The following is a 16,165-nucleotide window of genomic DNA, read 5'->3' as shown; positions in this document are numbered from 1 at the left end:
TTTCACTCTTTGCACATTCCTTCTCTAGCACTTTTCTCTTGATTTTTGGAAAATCCTGGCAGAGAAGAGATGACATCCAAGCAGTGTTTGGGATAATTATTAGGTTAATTCTCATCATTTTAAATAGGATAACTCTAACTGTAAAACAGATATTAAACATGTATGCTTTGCTTGTATAGCAAAAATCTTAAACATTAATCTCCAAAATAAATTCTAGCCATCATTAAAAAAAAAAATAATGTTTGCATGAGCCAAATCAATCAGTAGATGCAAGTGAGCTTTGTTTCAACTAGGCTTAGTTAACTAAGAAATATAGTTCAGAGTCATCGATATGTTCCACACACACAAAAAAAAGCCTTTTCATCTGGAAAATAATGGACTGAATGCAATAAAAACAAAGATTCATCTCTTAAAAATGAGCGTTAAGGTACCTAAAAAAAGCATTGTATTTTATTAAATAGTTGAGTGCAGTTCAAATGAAAGCAAGCCTTCTAAAAAAGGTCAGTCATGAAAATCAGCAAGCTATTCTGTTCATTTATATAAAAACTCACACAAGGATAAGTCTAATCTCATTTTGATATGCAAGCATTCAGTTTTCAAACTAATTTAAACTGAGTCTGAAACTTACGCAGCTTCAGAAATGTGATGTTTTTGTAACATTTTAATGATGGACAAACATATTGACAAAGACATGTCAATATAAGTGCAATGTAAAGTACAACCAAGAAGTACTGCAGCAGAGTTAATGAAGAAATCATCTTGAAGACAAAGCCCAGATCCAGAGAGACATAAGGACAAGCTTATAACAGATGAGGCAGGGGTCCATTTAACATTTAGTATAACCAAAATCTGACAACACTGAGATAACCAAAAGGAGAGAACACCAATAACAGAAATAATAATAATAATGATTATGGTATTTGTTAGGTGCTTACTATGTTCATTCATTAATTCAATCATATTTATTGAGCAGTTAATGTGTGCAGAGCACTATATTAAGTGCTTGAAAAGTACAATTTGGCAATAGAGACAATCCCTCCTCAATAACGGGGTCACAGTCTATGTTCCAAGCATTGTTCTAAGCTCTGTAATAGATACAAGGTAATCAGGTTGCCCCTCGTGGGACTCACAGTCTTAAACCTCATTTTACACATTTAGGTAACTGAGGCACAGATAAGTTAAGTGACTTGTCCAAGGTCACACTGCAGACAAGCGGCAGAGCTGGTGGGATCAGAATCCACTACCTCTGACTCCCAAGCGCGTGCTCTTTCCAAGAAGCCAGAAAGGAGAGAAAGAATGAGGGGGGAAAAAAGATAGAAACAGCAAATGAGAGATGAAGATAGATAAAGTAACATCACCACTCTCCTATAACCTACCCGGAACACTTCACTCCTCTAATGCTAGCTTTCTCGCTATATCTCAATCTAATCTCATTCATTTAATCGCATTTATTGAGCATTTACCATGTGCAGAGCATTGTACTAAGTGCTTGGAAAATACATCTCAGTAGTTAAAAGAGGCAATCCCTGCCCACACCTGACTCTCCACCAACCTCTTACCCACATCCTCCTTCTGGCCTGGAACACTCTCCCTCCTCATATCCAACAACTATGTTTCTCTGGTTTCAAAGCCTTATTGAAGGTCCAGCTGCTCTGAGAGGCCATCCCTGATTAAGTTCTCCTTTCCTCTTCTCCCACAGTACCACAGTGGGAAAGTGAAGCAATAGCAAGGGGTAAATTTTACCTACACGTTCGTGTGGAAGGTATTTTAATTGCGAATTTTTCACTTGAGGAATAACAACAGTAATGATGATTATGGTATCTCTTAAGTGTTTACTATGTACCAAGCCCTATTCTAAGGGCTGGAGCAGATACAAGATAATCAGGTTGGCACAGTTGCTGTCCCACATGAGGCTCACAGTTTTAATCCCCATGAGGCCCAGAGAAGTGAAGTGACTTGCTCAAGGTCACATAGCATTCATTCATTCAATCAATCATACTTATTGAGGTCGGTGTGCAGAGCATGGTACTAAGGCTTGGGAATGTACAATATAACAATAAACAGACATTTCCTGCTCACAATGAATTTACAGCAGAGATGTGGCAGAGTCTGGATTAGAACCCACTTCCTCTAACTCCCAGGCCTCTGCTCTTTCCATTAGGCAACACTGTAGATGTTCAAAAGAACTGGTGACCTAGACAACTGCAGAAATGCTAGCAAACATCTGAAAGCCTTAAATAGAAAACCACTCTCTAGACTGTGAGCCCATTGTTGGGTAGGGATTGTCTCTATCTGTTGCTAAATTGTACTCTCCAGGCACTTAGTACAGTGCTCTGCACACAGTAAACACTCATTAAATACAATTGAATGAATGAAAACTGCATTGACAGCAATAGCAAACATTACAATACTCCTTCTGGGTTTCAACCCTTAGATAAGTAATCCAAGTCCATAGTCACATCGTCATTTGAGGTGTCATTCCTTGAGTAAGACTTGCTCATTTGTGTCTCCAAAATGATCTGCAATTGTTTATTCATTAAGAGATTTCCTCTAAAAATGATTTGAAAGCTCTTGAGACTTTAAAAATGCAGGGCACCATTTAGAAATGAATTATAGATTATCGGTTACTAGGGTCAAATGATGGCCCAAACACTTCCAAAGGCTGATTTCCTAAAATTTAAAAAAAATGTAGTTCTTAATCCAAAATATCCTGCACTATCGGGAGCTATCAAGGTATTTTCAGACCCCGCAAGACTACTATAATTTCCATAGGTACGTAGTAGGACCAACACCTAGTGGAAGAACACAGGTCTTGGAGGCAGAGGACCTGGGTTCCAATCCTGACTTCTCCACTTGTCTGCTGTATGAAGGTGAGCAAGTCACTTAACTTCTTTGTGCCTCACTTTCCTCATCTGTAAAATGGGGATTAAGACTGTGAGTCCCACGTGGGATGGGGACTGTGTACAACCCAATTATCTTGTACTTATCCCAACACTTAGTACAAGGCCTGGCACAGAGTAAGCACATAACAAATATCACAATTACGATCATTATTAGCAGTAATATTTATTAAGCACCCACCATGCCCAGGAGACTATACTATGTACTGAGAAAAAGAAAATATCACAGATGAGACACGGACTTAATTCTTGACCTCCAATCTAAGAGTAAGATTAGAAGTCAGCGGCAGACACGTAAGGAAAGATGAAAATAAAACAAAAAAGACAGTCGTATGAGTCACAGGTGCAGCTACAGCTATGGTTTCCTAATATTCTTTAAGTAGGGAACGCCTGCAATGGATGCCTGAGTCCTCCGCAGACTTGATCGAGGCCAATGGGAAGCTAGATTGTATGAGGAGAGCAGCCCATTTCACATGTCGTGGCAGTCTAATTTAAATTGTGGTCTCATCTTTTTTGCCTATGTTCAATTCCTCCTGGGGTGGAATAGGTGGCAGTTGGATGATCCAATCACACATGGGAAAGTTGGGGAGAAATATTGTTCAGGATGGATAAATTCAGGATGAGTGGTCCCTAATGGGAAACTTGAGGGATCAATAGAAAGGATGGAGTTATTAGATGGTTCATTTCAAAACTTTAGGGTCAGTGTCAAGGAATGGAGCCACCACATGCTTTTTCTAAGTTTCTGTCCTAATGCCATCTAAACAGAAATCTAGGCTGTATTTACCGTGTCTAACCCCAACATGAGATTGCTAATGATTTTATGTCCTTAAGAAAACAGTAGTTAATATACTTTGTAAACAATAGAATATTTGAAAGTTCATGTTGAGTTTCAGAGGGAAAGTTAAGCGATGTTGAATGGTATATATTTATTAGAAATCCACTAGATTGGCTATTTACAAATGGGCACGGATCATGGCTATTATTTTTATTGTATACTCCCAGGTATTCAGTATAGTCACAATCTCAATCTAGGCACTTTACGAGCCATTTTGAGGGAATGACTGAATGAAAAGGAAATAAGGATCAATGTCAAAGAGCCACCACCACACTGTTAATCCAAAGGTTTTAGCTAGCAGTGGTATCAATCATTGTCTTATATTCTTGTGGAAACGTGCTAACCAAGCATGAAGCATTTTCCATTAACAAAGTTAGAAAATACAATATTTACTTTCATTACTGGCTCCTCCATAAACTGGGAACCTTGACAATAATTTGCCTGGGGACCCAAGATTGGTCAGTTTCCTTCTGGAAACTCATGTTACTCTGTTATGAGTGAATGCTCATTAAACAAACAAAAACAGAAAAAAAAAGGTTTTTTAAAATTTTTTTAACTTTATCACAGACAAGACTCCATTTCGGGTTATTTTCTGATAAATAAATTGGCCTAAAATTTTTTGCGTGCTTAAAATCTAGTCATTCAATGAAGTTCCTTAATTCAAAACTTATCAAATATCATATAATAGGTGAGGTTGAGTAATATAATTCACTTGACTTGCATGAACTTGAAATATACACCTGTGGTTAAGCCTCAATGCATTAACCCTTTCATACCCTCTAGTGAATACAAAATAATTAATCCTAAAAAACCTCATGCCTGGGCAGAATTCTCTACTTTCATTCCAATGACCTTATGAAATAGGACATCCGAACTATTTATGGCATTGATTTCAAGTTGAAGTTAAAGAATACCGATTAGCTAAATCAAACAAATGAAAGAGCACTTAAATATGAAGACAGAACCCCCTCAGCTAATATATTCTTTATCAGGCATGAGTTTCAAAATTGGATTCAAGTCATTTAATAATAAATCCAATTTAGGGTTTATTGAACCGCGAACATTAGGCAAAACCGTGTGTAGGCATCCACAACAAAAGCCTCTAAGCCACAGGCCAGATCAATTAATTCCTCACTCATTCTCTTCATGAAATTAAAGTTGAAATCAATGAAAATTGCATTCAGAAAGCCAATCCACAATATTCAACTGATGTCTGAATTCTTCCAAAGGCTTTGAATTCTGGAGAAAACACTTACAGCCCCAATCTATGCAGTCAGCAAGAAGCTGACAATCCACAGTAAAAAGGAATCTTAATAACTGGTGAACAAAATCTGAATGCAGACAGAAAAATAAGGGTTTTCCAAAGGATATATAATAATAATAATAACAATGATGGCATTTGTTAAGTGTTTACTATGTAGCAAGCATTGTTCTAAGTGCTGCAGAGAATGCAAGGTAATCAGGTTGTCCCACTTGGGGCTCACAGTCTTAATCCCCGTTTTACAGATGAGTTTACTGAGGCACAGAGAAGTGAAGTGACTTGCCCAATGTCACACAGCTGACAAGTGGTGGAACCGGGATTAGAACCCATGATCTCTGACTCCCAAGACCGTGTTCTTTCCACTGAGCCATGCAGTTTCTTCAATCTTCCCTTTGTTTTGCTCAAGCAGACAATGGGATCTTCACAACACAATGAAATAATTTAACTGGCTCTCTCTTATTCCTGTCTTTATAGTTGGTTGGAAAACTGATCTAGTCAATCTTTAAATACAGTATTTAAATATTCAGGTAAAATTTGATTTCCCAAAAATATGGAGAAAAGTTGTAATGCTATGCCATGATAGAATTTAAAAATTTCAGTGTACAGTTCAAATAATTTTTTCAGAGAGAAACATCCACCTTTAAATCTGATCCCGTCAAAAAAAAAAGTCATGATTTATTGAAAGGCACAATTTAGGAATATAAATTACAGCCTGTTGTTGGGCAGGGATTGTCTCTATCTGTTGCCGAATTGTACATTCCAAGCATTTAGTATAGTGCTCTGCACACAGTAAGTGCTCAATAAATATTATTGAATGAATGAAAGTTACATTTCATAATTATTTCTGTAACTTTTATAGGAGATAACTTTGGTCTCTTCACCACATGAACCAAAATTGTGAGGTTATGTGTTTCATATCTTCATGCTCAGTGGGTTTTTTTCTGACTTGAGGGAAGTACTGAAAATTTTTTTTAAATAAATGATTTTGCCTAAAAAAGTGGAGCAGAACTAATACTTGAAATTTGTTTTCATAATGTGATGGTGAAAATTATTTTGTTAGCCTCATTGATCCACTAAAAATATTCCACAGTTTTGCTCATTCCATTATAACATCCTTACTCTTTCATATAAAAATATATTAATGTGACCACTCTAAAAATATTTGTGTTAAAGCGTTGCACATCAAGGCTCTAAAACTTCAATTTTAAAATTAATTTTACCTCAAAGCTCTAAGCTGCTGAGCAAATTCTTATTTATGGCCAATCATACATATTACCAAGACTGTGAAAGCATTTCCATTTTTAGCCCATTTCCTTAATTTTAGAAGTCTGGATTGAGCACCCAAATCCATCCAGTGCTGTCTACATATTCAATCTTTTATTTACAGCAACAGAGGACGCAAATCCAAGAATACAACGAAGTGAGCCAGTATTTTAATATGGAAACTAAAGCCTGAAATTCAGAAAAGCTCTTACTTTGAATGGGTTAAATAACCAGGATTAAATTACCCTTTGAAGTGCTTAACAAACAGTAACTAATTGGCAGCATTTTTAGGATTGCGGGACAGAGAAGCCATAGACACGCCCAGATATTCAGTCAAACAAGACAAAAGGTATTTGGTGTGGGACTTGATGGAGAAATTGCGAAAAAAGCCAAGCCAATACCTTCCTTTCAGATGCTACTGAAATGACCTCTGAGCAACCCATCCCTTTATTCCATAAAACCTGTAGTTGAAGATTGTCCTTTTTTTCCACACCAATATATTTGACACCACAGCTTCTTGTGCTATTTTCTAATAGGTCTCTTGGACTCCTGACCTTCTCAAAACTCCCTTCTTAATGGGAGAAAACTCTTCCCTGATGAAAAAAGGAGCAGTTCACTCATTTCAGAACATTTTATACTGCCCAAAATAGTTTTCATGAGAGCCATTAGATGGGATATGCCTCAGTTTACAAGATAGTGTATCAGACCTGTTTTTAATTTTGGGACATTTTGGCATCACCCAAGTAAAATGCTTTTCTCCATGAACATAATTCCATGAATGATTAATGGTAGGATCCTCTTAGTCACTTCTTACTATTGTTCTCAGTTTCCCCTCTGTCTGTTGGAAAAGCCTCCTCCTTCGAAAGCCAGTCCCATGGGATTTATTTATGTGCAGAAAGTAACATTATGAGTAACATTAATTCAAATTGAGAAAAGGTATCAGGGATAAAATTGGCCTCCTCCTCACCCCCCAAGATTGGGAAGACAAACCATGATGGTGTAAGGTGTACATCAAGACTGTAAGTTCTTTTCTTTGAAGGACTGTGGCAAGCAGTGGCTAAATAAATCTCTTTCTCCGAGAATGATTTTGGGAGACCTTGGTAAATCCTAACAGATAATTCCTCCTTCAGGCCACCCCCCTCTTTCCAGGAAAATGGTGTGAATGCAAACTATCAGTCCACACTTAGGGAGTACTTCTTCGAAGAGATTTTCTAGGCATCCCCAAAAAAAACTTTTTTTTTTTTGGCTTACTGCTAATCCATCATTAGATATTAGATACATAGCTCTAAGGTCCTGAAGCATCATGCTGTTTTGCTGACCTGAGAGTCAAGAATGTGAAGCCAGCAGCAAACATGCATACTGTGCAGGTGTTCACAACCCTGGCCTAAGGAAACTCACCGACTCCTCACTCTGTCTTTCAAGAAAAGAACACACTTGGTGATGCTGGGAGTTTCTAAGGAGCCAGAATTTTTTTTTTCTGACTCTTTATTCTGTCTTACAAGGGAAAAAAACCCAACAACTCCACTTTGAGATGCTGGAAATTGTTTTTGGACTCCTTATTCTGTCTTTGAATGATACATTTCAAGAGAAGAAGCAAGGCCTAGTGGAAAGATCATGAATCTGGAAGTCATAAGATCTGGGTTCTAATCTAAACTCTCCCACTAGCCTGCTGTGTGACCCCCATAAGACCCTTAATTTATCTGGTCCTCAGTACCTTCATCTGGAAAATGGGCCTGCAGTAGTTGTTTCCCTCTTTAGTCTGTGATTCCTATGTGGGACAGGGACTGTGTCTGACCTGATTATCTTGTATCCACCCAGTGCTTAGAATAATGTTTCGCACGTGGTTTGGGAAATGCTTGTTTGGGGAAGCAGCGTGGCTCAGTGGAAAGAGCCTGGGCTTCGGAGTCAGAGGTCATGAGTTCGACTCCCAGCTCTGCCACTTGTCAGCTGTGTGACTGTGGGCAAGTCACTTAACTTCTCTGTGCCTCAGTTCCCTCATCTGTAAAATGGGGATTAACTGTGAGCCTCACCTGGGACAACCTGATTACCCTGTATCTACGCCAGCACTTAGAACAATGTACATTGTTTAGCACATTGTACATTGCACATTAGCACAATGTACATTGTTTAGCACATAGTAAGTGCTTAATAATAATAATAATGTTGGTATTTATTACATGGTAAGCACTTGAACAAATACCACAAATTACTTGAAGAGGTTGTGAGTTACTAAAGAGCCAAATTGTTTTCCCTGTTGGTTTGTGGATTAGTTCATTTTTATTTACTAATTTAAAATGATACTGAGCAAATCTACAATACACTAAGGTGTGTAATAGCAAGGCCTAGTGGAAAAAGCTTTAGGCCTGAGATTCGGTATCTGCTCTATCTCCCAGAGGTTGCAAGCTGCATGTGGAGGAGGGATTGTCTCCATAATCTTGAAGGAGATCGGGTATATACCCCTGCATTCTGTACAGTGCTTGGCACAAAGTAAATGCTTTGCAAAATGCTTAGCATTTTGTAAAATGACTGATCTAAGTACATATTGCATTATATTATATAATTGGGTATTATATACCCAATTATATTTTGGGTAAATTCTGTTTTCTGAAATAACTCCTTCCAAGAGATTGAGTCAATAAGAGGTAGTGTATTCTCTCTGCAACAGTAAGTACTAAATACCACTGGTTGAATGATTGACACGATTTTTTCTCATAATTCTGATGTTTATTTTCATTCTGTATTCAAAATACAAGTAGAGGTGGAGAGATCAGAAAAATCCTATCTATCGTCTTCTCTTCTTCAAGCCGTGCATAATGATCCAGTTCCTCTCACCCCTAACCCCATTTTTGTCTTGTTCTCCTGATTCCTTTGCTCCTACCATGGTCTCATCACCCAGTTCTAAGGGCGCTCCTGGTGAGAATGACCTTAATCCTCGGCCATGGATCCTTTTTTATCAATCATTGGTATTTATTGAATGTGTACTGTGTGCCTCTGCACTGTAGTAAACACTTAGAAAGTAGAGTACAAGAGGGGTTGGTAGAGTTGATCCTGCCTATAAGGACCTTACAGTCTGTAGGGGGAGACAGATACTGAGATATATACTAGATAGGGGATATACATATAAGGATATGTGCATAAATGATGTGGGGTGGGGTATCAAAGTGCTTAACTGCCTACTGAGGGTTTAGTCAGGGAAGACTTCTTGGAGGAGGTGTGATTTTAAGAAGGTTTTGAAGGTGGGGAGAGTGGTGGCCAGTCAGATATGAAGTGGAAGGTGTTCAACATATTTCATTTACACCAAAAATGTATTTACATAAACTCCAACTTTTCAGTCATCCAAAACCTTGTATCCAAGCTAATACTAATTGAACATGTATGGACCATACTTAATAAAGTAACTGTAATAAACTGCCTGAATAAATAATCTTATGTTGTGGCTTTTCCACTGTGTTTGCAATAGTTCTCCTTGCTATCTTTCAGAGACCAAAGGACATGATTTTTTTTTCAATCAGATTTCATGAATGAGATTAAAATAAATGGACATTAAACTCCTAAATCTGTTTATAGGTTTATATGGCAAGAAATATTCTTTGCTTCAATTTAGTCTTATGTTTTTCAGCAAAGATTATATAGCATAAATTGCAAGATGGCAGATAACCTTTGTGAATGTGTTGCTCCTGTTTCTTTAGAAACCCCTAAAGACTACATAGTTCTGTCATTAGTACAGATTACCGGAAAGAAAATGGAAATTATTTGTGGAAAAAACAAAACAAAAACAAAAAAAAAGCAAGATCTCTTTAGCCTCTGACTACCTGAACCATATTGCTTCATTTTGGCACATTTCTAAATCTTCATATTTCTTGAAAAGGCTTGAGTAAAAATACAATGTGTTCTTGTCCTTCACTAAGAATTCTAGGTTAGGAGAACCTCAGCCATGCAGAAGTACCAGTATTCAGCATGTTTTTCACAGGTCTGAGGTTTCATCATGTATGCCTAGCTAATCCTTTTTTTATCAGTTCAAAATTTAAAAAGACTTAAAAAAAGTGAGGCAATCTGTGATGAATTTATATTGAGTCTCTCTAGAGACTTGAAGTAATCAAGTGAGAGATAAAACAATTGAATTTGGGTGTGACTTTGTAGGTGTTTTGAGTAGGTCTCTGTGTTGAGCTGTTAACCCTCCTTCTATGAAAGGTAGAACCAACTGTAAATAAACATTTGGAACTCCAAGGATTTTGGCTCAGACCATTTCTGAAGTAGAATCTAGGAGATTAGACATTTTCTAAGGCAAATCTGCTTGCCAGAGGTAAGATAGGGGGCCTAGTGGAAAGAGCACAGGACAGGTCAGAGATCAAAGTCCAAGTCCCATGGCTTAGTGGATAGAGCATGGGCTTGGGAGTCAGAAGGACATGGGTTCTAATCCTGACTCTGCCACATATCTGCTGTGTGAGCTTGGGCATGTAACAACTTTTCTGTGCCTCAGTTACCTCATCTTTAAAATGGGAATGAGTGTGAGCTCCTTCTGGGGCAAGGACTGTGTCCAACCCAATAAAGAAGTATCTACCCCAGAGCTTAAAACAGTGGTTGGCCATAGTAAGTACTTAACAAGTACCGTAATTATTACTGAGTCCCAGGTCACCATTGGCTCTACTGTGTGATCTGAAGCAAGTTACATAACCACTCTGGGCCACAGTTTCCATATCAGTAACAGTGCACCTTCTCAATAAGCAGCAGCATTTACAGAATTATAAAAAACAATAATCAAGACAGGAAAAAGTTGTCAGGAAAACCTACCCTAAGAAGTATCATGTGGACTGTTCTTAACTCCAAAGGCCAATCATTCCCTGAGCAGGGTTTGTCCTGTCTTCAGCGCAATCATCACTCAGTGGTATTTATTAAGCATTTATTGTGTGCAGAGCACTGCACTAAGCACTTGGGAAAGTATAATGCCACGAAATTGGTAGACACATTCCCTGACCACCAGGAAGTTATAGTCTAGAGGGGAAGGCAGATATTAAAATTAATTTTAGCTACCTACATAAGTGCTTTGGGGCTGAGGGTAGGGTGAATATCAAATGCTTAAAGAGCATCTACCATATTGCATTCATTATATTACCATCAGCTCCAGGCTGCCTCTTCTAACACTGTGGTACATTCAGACACCATCACCTCTCTAGCACTAATCCCTAAATTCCTACCTCATCAAAGATTTTAAAACCCTTGGGTTTCTCAGTTCAAGATGTTGGAAAATTGGGCAGAGAATTGGGAATTCTCTGACAAATTTATACTCTATATCTATGACCCTTGAATTATTCAATCATATTTATGGAGCCCTTGTGTGCAGAGGATTGTACTAAGCACTTGAAAAAGGACAATACAACAATAAACAGTGATATTCCCTGCCCACAACAAGCTTACTTTCTAGAGTGGGGGAAACAGACATCAATACAGATACAGTTACAGATATGTACATAAGTGCTGTGGGGCAGTGAGGATGGGTGAATAAGGGGAATAAGTTAGGGCAATGCAGAAGGGAGTGGGAGATGACGAAAAGGGAGACAGTCTAGAGAGGCCTCTTGAAGGAGATATGCCTTCAATAAGACTTTGAAGGAGAGAAGAGTAACTGTGTGTCAGATTTGAGGAGGGAGGACATTCCAGGCGAGAGACAGGATGTGGGTGAGGAGTCGGTGGTGAGGCAAGAGATATCCAGGCCCAGTGAGAAGATTAGCGCTAGAGGAGTAAAGTATGCAGGCTGCGTTTTAGGAGAGAAATAAGATGAGGTAGGAGGGGGCAAGGTGATAGCGTGTTTTAAAGTGAATGGTGAGGAGTTTGATGTGGAGGTGGATGGGCAACCACTGGAGTTTCTTGAGGAGCAGGGTGACATGCCCCGAATGTTTATATAGAAAATGGTCTGGAGTAGGAAGAGACAGGATGTTGGAAGGTCAGCAAGGTGGTTGTTGCAGTAATACAGGTGGGATAGGATGAGTGATTGAATTAAGATGGTATGAGTCATTTATGAGTCACAGAGTTGGAATATGAGCAGTTTTAGAAAAAGAATATGGTAAATCAGTGTCTGCTGTTAACTTGCATGACTGATTTTTCTTTAGCAAAGTATGTTTCCACAACAACTTGTTCCTACAAAGTCCCTTCCTCTAGAGAACGAATTTAGGCTCCAGAAATTTTCTTTTACATTAGGTGATAATAAGGTCTGACAATATGTCAGGATAGGTCAGGCAGATGACTGTTATAATGTCACTACTTGACAAGACATATACAGGGAGAAAATACTTAGTTTGGGATTTTTGCATCATTTCAAGAGGTTGGGAATTGCAGTTCAAATATATAATAGTTTCATCTCACGAATGTTACTCCTGAAAAATGGCACCTAAACTAACATTTGAAGAAAAGATCCCATGGATTTTCTGAATCCAGTTCTAATTATATATACACACAATATAATGTATACTATACATTATTATTATCAATTAGAAACGACTCTATGACATTTGACGAAGACCCCAGCAGCAAAGCCTAGAGAAGCAGAGTGGCCTAGTGGATAGAGCATGGGCCTGGGAGTCAGAAAGACTTGGGTTTTCAACTTGGCTCTGCCACATGTCTGCTGTGGGACCTTGGGCATGTTACTTAAGTTCTCTATGCCTCAGTCCCCTCATCTGTAAATTAGGGATTAGGATTAAGACCGCAGGCCCAATGTAGGACAAGGACTGTGTCTAACCCAGTTATCTTGTATCTACCCCAGCACTTAGAAGAGTGCCTGGCACACAGTAAGTGCTTAACATTATTATATATATAATTCATTACTACCCCAAAGCTCTTAATACTTTTCCCAAACTGATAGACTCTGGAATTACATTTTAACACAACTGATTAAACTCTTCTTCATCCATAACGAGCTGCTTCATTCACAACTATCATGAACATAATTTGATGAAACAGATGTACCAGGATCAAGACGTTAAAGCTCCCCCAGGACAGATATTAAACCGTCGGCCCACAGAAATGTTGAGTTGCTGGCAAAACTCTACCCATCTTTACCCATGTGATGATGCATCTGATGACAACTAAACTTCAATAGCCATAAATCGATCATGAGTACTGCCTTATATTTCTTTTCAGTTTAATTTATGTGCAAGTTATCTGATTTCTTTAAAGACTAGAATTCATATTAAATTGATGAAAAATTTAAAGGCAATTCAACTCTTTAAGGTCTATTGGCCACTTCATAGGTGTAAAGAGTAGTGGTAATACTTTTTTCTCCTGTTTTCATTTTTAATGGTATTTGTTAAACACTGACTATGTGCCAGACATTTTATTAAGTGCCAGGATAGATTTGAAATAATCAGGTTGGACACAACCCCTGTCCCACATAAGGTGCACAATTTTAATCCCTATTTTACAAATAAAGTAACCAAACTGCAGAGAAGTTAAGCGTTATGGCCAAGGTCCCACAGCATACAAATAGCTGGGATTAGAATCCAGGTCTTCCGATTTCCAGGCCCAAGGTCTTTCCACTAAGCCATGCTACTTCTCAATAGTGTCTTGGAAAGAAGAAATTTTTCTGCTTCCCCCTTCATACTTGGACATTCTTTCAGAAGTAGAAGTCATTGTCTGGATTGACTGGGCAAGAGGGGAAATGTTTGATGGCACTATTTCCCAGAAGCAGTTGTGTGAAGCAGATTTACCTAAGATTTAGGTGTTGACCACCATTTCAATGTGGGAAATGATTTTACATTAAAAAATATAGCATTTTTGTTGGGTTTTTTTTTTTATTTTTTTAACCCACAGACCCATTCTCAGGACCCAATTTACAGAGTTATATTTGCTGAATTGTTTTGCATGATTTTAACGGTTGGTGACAGTATCTGCTCTGCCAAAAAAAGTCCCTGAATAATAATTGGAATAATAATGGTATTTGTTAAGCGCTTACTATGTGTGTGCCAAACACTGTTCTAAGCGATGGTGTAGATACAAGGTAAATCAGGTTGTCCCACGTGGGGCTCACAGTCTTAATCCCCATTTTACAGACAAGGTAACTGAGGCACAGGGAAGGTAATTGGCTTGCCCAAGGTCACATAGCAGACAAGCGGTGGATCCAGGATTAGAATCCAAGTCCTCTGATTCCCAAGCCCATGCTCTTTCCACTCTTGAAGAGAGTGACTACTGTAGGGTGGTTGGAGGTGACAGACAAATATCCTGCTACCTAGGGAAGGGAAAAGGTCCTTTTTTTCCAACACCATATTAACAGCACCAGGTGAGTAATTGGTTTACTGGACATCTTTTGGGACTTCACAACTCAAATGGGGAATGGCTGCTATGTAGTGTAGTGAAAAATGGCTCTGCTAGTGAAGGAATATGGGAACAAGTGTGGATATGAAGAGATATCAAAATATCCAGAGCTGCCTAATGATCAAATGGGTGTATCGTGGTTAAATTAATCCCATGATATGAGCACCACAGGGATAAAAACTTAATTGTTTGATGTTCCCCACATAATATTTTGGAATGACCCTGGTGTTCTGGCTCTGTGTTACAGTTAAGAACTCCCCAACCCAGTTAATCATTGGATCTATCAGTAGTAGTAGTAATAATACTTATTGAGCACTCATTATTTGCAGAACACTGTATTAAGCACTGGGAGAAAATGCACTGGTGGGAATTAGATAAGGTCTTTGTCCCTTGGGGTTCTAAGAGTTAAGTTGGGAGGGAGAAGAGATTGGTGAAAGAAACATAAGGAGTGTCTCCTCTTAGGGTCACACCTGGAGAGCTTCCAGTACTCTACCAGTCTCAGCTACCAGAGGGAGAGTCAAGCAGAGGCCTACCCATTCCATTCCTAGCTTGGCCAGTAGCTAGTGAGTGGAAGACAATCTGCTACAAGTCAAAGCTCATCCACGCTGAACAGCAGCCACACGGGAAAGAGCCGAGGGCAGAGACTCAGGTTTACTGTGTGGAAGGAGGTAACGGTAAACTACGTCTGTATGTTTACCAAGAAAACGCTACGGATACGCTATCAGGATGATGGCAGATGGAGAGTGGGGCGCTCTGGGAGAGATGTGTCCGCGGTGTCGCTTGGATTGGAAACGACTCAACAGCATAAGAAAAGACAAGCCATAAAGAATGAGGAAACACTGAAACAGAAACAAATACATGAAAAAGAGAGGATTGAAGATTCCAAGAGCATGCAGGAGCAGCTTTTATCCCCAATCTAGCACACACAATGGTGGGAGGGAGGGTGGAGGTTACCACTGTGATTTCCTTGGCGGAGATGGAGGGTTCAGAAACCCCTCTATTATCTGCTTAAATGTTGTTGGAAAATTAATTTTAAATATTTCAATAAAGTATTTCCATTTGTTTTAAACAATGCATTTAAGTGTCAGTGGACACTTCCCTTGTTCTGGTGGTCTACTTCATTTACTAGGTCTACAGCCTCACACTGAATTAAAACTCTTCTTGTGATTGCATTTTTGCAACTGCTAACAAATGTTTCACTTACTGCCTCAATTTAAGTTTGCCTTAGAAGTGGGACAAGGAAAAATTAGGAGACTTGGTCTCTTACTACAACATTTATTACAAAGTGGTGTTCCTAAGCTTTGGCTTTAAATGCTCCTTGTTTGGACATTAATACTGATAAAGTTGATGTGGAAACATTTAATTGTGGTCTAATTCTGCCATTACTCAAAGGCATCAAGATGTTAAAAAGATTGGTTTTTATTTGATTTTTTTTTTTCTAGGCAGCACCTCAAACAAAAAGAAATGCTACCAAAAAGTCAATTCATGTTTTATTTGTATCCAGTGTCATGCATTTAAAAGGGAAGAATAGGATAGAGTAGGCCTATAGAAGAACATCCCTCTTCCACTGCTCTGATGGAGATATGTTCAAATCTGGGGTTCATC

The 16,165-nt window shown here is 38.6% G+C and overlaps 1 long non-coding RNA gene and 1 other non-coding gene across 3 annotated transcripts in view; one reads left to right on the top strand and one right to left on the bottom strand.

Moving 5' to 3' along the window:
• LOC103171170 overlaps positions 1-16,165 on the bottom strand; it is a 387,560-nt gene that overhangs the window by 56,934 nt on the left and 314,461 nt on the right. The window lies entirely within an intron of this gene.
• LOC114805577 lies at positions 15,013-15,150 on the top strand. The gene has a single exon (XR_003753549.1). It is a non-coding gene; the product is annotated as a small nucleolar RNA SNORA7 (small nucleolar RNA).

This window comes from Ornithorhynchus anatinus, chromosome 18 (assembly GCF_004115215.2).
Source record: "Ornithorhynchus anatinus isolate Pmale09 chromosome 18, mOrnAna1.pri.v4, whole genome shotgun sequence".
In the NCBI taxonomy this organism is placed as follows: domain Eukaryota; kingdom Metazoa; phylum Chordata; class Mammalia; order Monotremata; family Ornithorhynchidae; genus Ornithorhynchus; species Ornithorhynchus anatinus.
Note: the sequence above shows the minus strand (reverse complement) of the source record. Positions and strands in the feature narration are given on the sequence as shown.